Genomic DNA, 6,000 nt, shown 5'->3' with positions numbered 1-6,000 from the left:
AGAAGTCGAGATCTGGGTATGCAGCCCCCTGCACGGCCAAAGAGGGTCGTCTCCTTCATTTGGGCAACTGCCTTGGTGCTGGACAGACCCAACATAAGAACGGGCTGGTTCCTCCTTCACCTTTTATCCAACGTGAAGTCCGCAGTTCAGCTCTTTCCTTGGGATCCAGGAGGACAGGAGGACATAGCTGCAGTTCAAATTTATATTTTAGTTCCACAATTATTTTGTATTTTCGTCTTAAATAATAAAGGTAAGCCGAGATGTAAAAGGCTTAACCTTAAGTCGTGTCAGGTAAGTCTATGGCAGCTCGAGGACGAGCTGGTCCTCAAGGGAGGGGGAGATGTCATGGGCATCATAGGGAGCGAGAGGCAACAGCCAGGCTAGGATAAGGCTAGAGAATAAGATTGAGATGAGCTGAGATAAGGCTAGAGAATAAGATTGAGATGAGAGAATTGTGGAGAGTTGGTTAGCATCAGATAAGTCCAAGAAAGTAGGAGTTAGTTGAGAGTTTGTAGGAGAAGTTGGTTAGCCATAGGGCTATTTATAAGCCGCATGGCAGCAGGGAATAAATCAAGCAAGATCATTATCAAACCAATCTCTCTCCCTTGCAATGACCCTCTCAAGCGCCTAGGGCTGCTACCCTAGAACCAAGCCTGCGGCAGAGGGGTATAACCTCGCCGGAGAAGACAGCTATCCCCATGGACCTTTCCGGTCCATGACACCTGCCTTCGGTCCTTCGGTCCATGGGGATAGCTGTCTTCTCCGGCGAGGTTATACCCCTCTGCCGCAGGCTTGGTTCTAGGGTAGCAGCCCTAGGCGCTTGAGAGTGTCATTGCAAGAGAGAGAGATTGATTTGATAATGATCTTGCTTGATTTATTCCCTGCTGCCATGCGGCTTATAAATAGCCCTATGGCTAACCAACTTCTCCTACAAACTCTCAACTAACTCCTACTTTCTTGGACTTATCTGATGCTAACCAACTCTCCACAATTCTCTCATCTCAATCTTATTCTCTAGCCTTATCTCAGCTCATCTCAATCTTATTCTCTAGCCTTATCCTAGCCTGGCTGTTGCCTCTCGCTCCCTATGATGCCCATGACATCTCCCCCTCCCTTGAGGACCAGCTCGTCCTCGAGCTGCCATAGACTTACCTGACACGACTTAAGGTTAAGCCTTTTACATCTTGGCTTACCTTTATTATTTAAGACGAAAATACAAAATAATTGTGGAACTAAAATATAAATTTGAACTGCAGCTATGTCCTCCTGTCCTCCTGGATCCCAAGGAAAGAGCTGAACTGCGGACTTCACGTTGGATAAAAGGTGAAGGAGGAACCAGCCCGTTCTTATGTTGGGTCTGTCCAGCACCAAGGCAGTTGCCCAAATGAAGGAGACGACCCTCTTTGGCCGTGCAGGGGAGCTGCATACCCAGATCTCGACTTCTGCAGGGTGTTCAAAAAGTATAGACGAGACCTGGTGGTTGGGCGCGCAGGCTGCGAGTTGGTGCAGCGATGAGCTGATCAGCAAGTGCAGCTTCCGCACCGCCCGCCTAACAAGGAAGCCGCGCACTGCGGCTTGCAGGCGCACCACGACCTGCTCATGTGATGACGGCCATGGGGTGGCCCTGGAGGCCACAGCAAGGTGCTTCTCCCCACGAGGGACTGTACCTGGCGGCGTGCCAGGAACCCTCGCGCTGCCGCCTGAAGCCGCACCGCTGCTTGGAGTTCCTTCTCTGTCTTCTCCTTGTAGCGGTGGAACATCACAACGAATTGATCCCACTACTCTTCGAGACGGCCAAAACTCTCTTCGAGCCGAGTGAATGCATCTGGAGTTGGAGAGGGCGGGTGGGAGGGCGTTTCGGCGGCTGATGGCGCGGCGGCTGGTGGTGGTGAGGGATGGGCGGCTGGTGGTGGTGAGGATAACCTGGAGCTGATACCAGGTGTCATGGACCTTCGGTCCATGGGGATAGCTGTCTTCTCCGGCGAGGTTATACCCCTCTGCCGCAGGCTTGGTTCTAGGGTAGCAGCCCTAGGCGCTTGAGAGGGTCATTGCAAGAGAGAGAGATTGATTTGATAATGATCTTGCTTGATTTATTCCCTGCTGCCATGCGGCTTATAAATAGCCCTATGGCTAACCAACTTCTCCTACAAACTCTCAACTAACTCCTACTTTCTTGGACTTATCTGATGCTAACCAACTCTCCACAATTCTCTCATCTCAATCTTATTCTCTAGCCTTATCTCAGCTCATCTCAATCTTATTCTCTAGCCTTATCCTAGCCTGGCTGTTGCCTCTCGCTCCCTATGATGCCCATGACATCAGCAGCAGATAAGTCCAAGAAAGTAGGAGTTAGTTGAGAGTTTGTAGGAGAAGTTGGTTAGCCATAGAGCTATTTATAAGCCGCATGGCAGCAGGGAATAAATCAAGCAAGATCATTATCAAACCAATCTCTCTCTCTTGCAATGACCCTCTCAAGCGCCTAGGGCTGCTACCCTAGAACCAAGCCTGCGGCAGAGGGGTATAACCTCGCCGGAGAAGACAACTATCCCCATGGACCGAAGGCCCATGACACTTGGTATCAGCTCCAGGTTATCCTCACCACCACCAGCCGCCCATCCCTCACCACCACCAGCCGCCGCAACGCCCTCCCACCTGCCCTCTCCAACTCCAGATGCATTCACTCGGCTCGAAGAGAGTTTTGGCCGTCTCGCAGAGAAGTGGGATCAGTTCGTTGTGATGTTCCACCGCTACAAGGAGAAGACAGAGAAGGAACTCCAAGCAGCGGTGCGGCTTCAGGCGGCAGCGCGAGGGTTCCTAGCACGCCGCCAGGTACAGTCCCTTCGTGGGGAGAAGCACCTTGCTGTGGCCTCCAGGGCCACCCCATGCCTGTCATCACATGAGCAAGCTGTGGTGCGCCTGCAAGCCGCAGTGCGCGGCTTCCTTGTTAGGCGGGCGGTGCGGAAGCTGCACTTGCTGATCAGCTCATCGCTGCACCAACTCCCAGCCTGCGCGCCCAACCACCAGGTCTCGTCTATACTTTTTGAACCCCCTGCAGAAGTCGAGATCTGGGTATGCAGCCCCCCTGCACGGCCAAAGAGAGTCATCTCGTTCATTCGGGCAACTGCCTTGGTGCTGGACAGACCCAACATAAGAACGGGCTGGTTCCTCCTTCACCTTTCATCCAACGTGAAGTCCGCAGTTCAGCCCTTTCCTTGGGATCCAGGAGGACAGGAGGACATAGCTACAATTCAAATTTATATTTTAGTTCCACAATTATTTTGTATTTTTGTCTTAAATAATAAAGGTAAGCCGAGATGTAAAAGGCTTAACCTTAAGTCGTGTCAGGTAAGTCTATGACAGCTCGAGGACGAGCTGGTCCTCAAGGGAGGGGGAGATGTCATGGGCATCATAGGGAGCGAGAGGCAACAGCCAGGCTGGGATAAGGCTAGAGAATAAGATTGAGACGAGCTAGGATAAGGCTAGAGAATAAGATTGAGATGAGAGAATTGTGGAGAGTTGGTTAGCAGCAGATAAGTCCAAGAAAGTAGGAGTTAGTTGAGAGTTTGTAGGAGAAGTTGGTTAGCCATAGGGCTATTTATAAGCCGCATGGCAGCAGGGAATAAATCAAGCAAGATCATTATCAAACCAATCTCTCTCTTGCAATGACCCTCTCAAGCGCCTAGGGCTGCTACCCTAGAACCAAGCCTGCGGCAGAGGGGTATAACCTCGCCGGAGAAGACAACTATCCCAATGGACCGAAGGTCCATGACATCTTGCCAGACTGTTCGATAGGAGAGTTCAAGCTCTCTCTACATGCTTCCGGACTGTCTGGTTATGGGGGTCGGATTGTCCGATAAGAGATTAGATGTTCTTTGCAAGTGCCTAAACTGTCCGGCCATGGGGCTCGAACTGTCTTGATAGGATAGATTTTTATTTTTTACTTTTGATGTATGTATAATCTTTCACTTATGATTTAGCTGATTTCCATCTACTCTAACATGACATAAGTAACCTATCTACACTTATAAACCGATGATCTAAAAAATCAACCTCAGTTGGATATTTTACTGAATCATAGGTCCAAAGAACAGGGCACCGGCCATAGCCATAGCAAATATTTACACTTATAACAATTCATGAGTTAAGGATACATTTACGAGTAATTTTTTTGTCTTCCATATGAAAGGAAAAAAACTATCAAAGTTATTTTTTAACCTGACACGAGCTTAATAAGATATTACCGTAATAGTATAAACTTATACTCCTAAGAATGTCAGGGCCATCGTCACGCTCTACACGAAATAAAATATTTATCCAAATTATATTTTAATTTGATACAGGCTCAGGGCATTGTCAATATTAATTTATACTCCTATATAAATAGATTACAACTTCTGAACTTTATACAAAGATAAACATAATAAATATTCAGAGTTCTATTCTGCTTCCCATAAATATCCACTACCGGAATCCGAGGCTTTGCCGAGTGTTGTATTCTTTGCCGAGTGCCTTTTATCGGGCACTCGGCAAAGAAGGCTTTACCGAGTGCGACACTCGGTAACGTTAGGCTCTCGGCAAAGAGCCCCTTTACCGAGTGCTGGACACTCGGCACAGGGAGGCACTCGGCAAAGACAAGTTTGCCGAGTGTCAAACACTCGGCAAACGGGGCTCTCGGCAAAGGGCCGTCACCGGCGGTCCCAGAGCTGACGTCCGTCAGTCTTTGCCGAGAGCCAACGGCTGGCACTCGGCAAAGAGTATTCTTTGCCGAGTGCCACGTAGTAGACACTCGACAAAGAATTGTTTGCCGAGTGTCATCTCTAGACACTCGGCAAATTATATTTTCATTTTTTTTTATTTTGTCTCCCAAACTTTTTGTGGTATGTTCCTACACTATGTAGACCTACATGTATCATTTGTGGACAATTAGAACATAGTTTCCATAGTTAGTAGATTTAGTTCGTTTATTTGAATTTCTTCGGAAAATTCAAATTTGAACTGCAGGTCACTCGAAACTTGGAAAACCGTGCATGAAAAAATGATATTCATGTTACTTAGCATAAGTTACGACCGATTGCAGAAGCGTACCGGAAACTTCGAGCAACATGCTCACTAAACATGGTCGTGAACTTGGCATCCACATGTTTAAAAATTGTATAAAACACAAACAAAGTCAGAAAATCATGAAACTTGTCCACGTGTCATGATATCATATGTACAGGCTATGATAAAAATTTTAGAATGTTTGGAGAAAGTTGTGAGACACTATGTGTAGAAACCTAAGAGATCCACATGAAATCAAAGAGTTATTTCATGTGGATCTCTTAGGTTTCTACACATAGTGTCTCACAACTTTCTCCAAACATTCTAAAATTTTTATCACAGCCTGTACATATGATATCATGACACGTGGACAAGTTTCATGATTTTCTGACTTTGTTTGTGTTTTATACAATTTTTAAACATGTGGATGCCAAGTTCACGGCCATGTTTAGTGAGCATGTTGCTCGAAGTTTCCGGTACGCTTCTGCAATCGGTCGTAACTTATGCTAAGTAACATGAATATCATTTTTTCATGCACGGTTTTCCAAGTTTCGAGTGACCTGCAGTTCAAATTTGAATTTTCCGAAGAAATTCAAATAAACGAACTAAATCTACTAACTATGCAAACTATGTTATAATTGTCCACAAATGATACATGTAGGTCTACATAGTGTAGGAACATACCACAAAAAGTTTGGGAGACAAAATAAAAAAAATGAAAATATACTTTGCCGAGTGTCTAGAGATGACACTCGGCAAAGCCCTCTTTGCCGAGTGTCAAAAGGGTGACACTCGGCAAAGTGTTATGACAGAATCTTTGCCGAGTGTCTCCCGGATGACACTCGGCAAAGGCGCCTTTGCCGAGTGCCGCATCTAGGGCACTCGGCAAAGTGTATTTTAAAATTTAAAAAAAATCTTTGCCGAGTGCCAGATCGCGGGCACACGGCAAAGACCGTATAC

Source organism: Zea mays, chromosome 3 (genome assembly GCF_902167145.1).
Source record: "Zea mays cultivar B73 chromosome 3, Zm-B73-REFERENCE-NAM-5.0, whole genome shotgun sequence".
Taxonomy (NCBI): domain Eukaryota; kingdom Viridiplantae; phylum Streptophyta; class Magnoliopsida; order Poales; family Poaceae; genus Zea; species Zea mays.
This window is presented reverse-complemented; position numbering follows the sequence as displayed.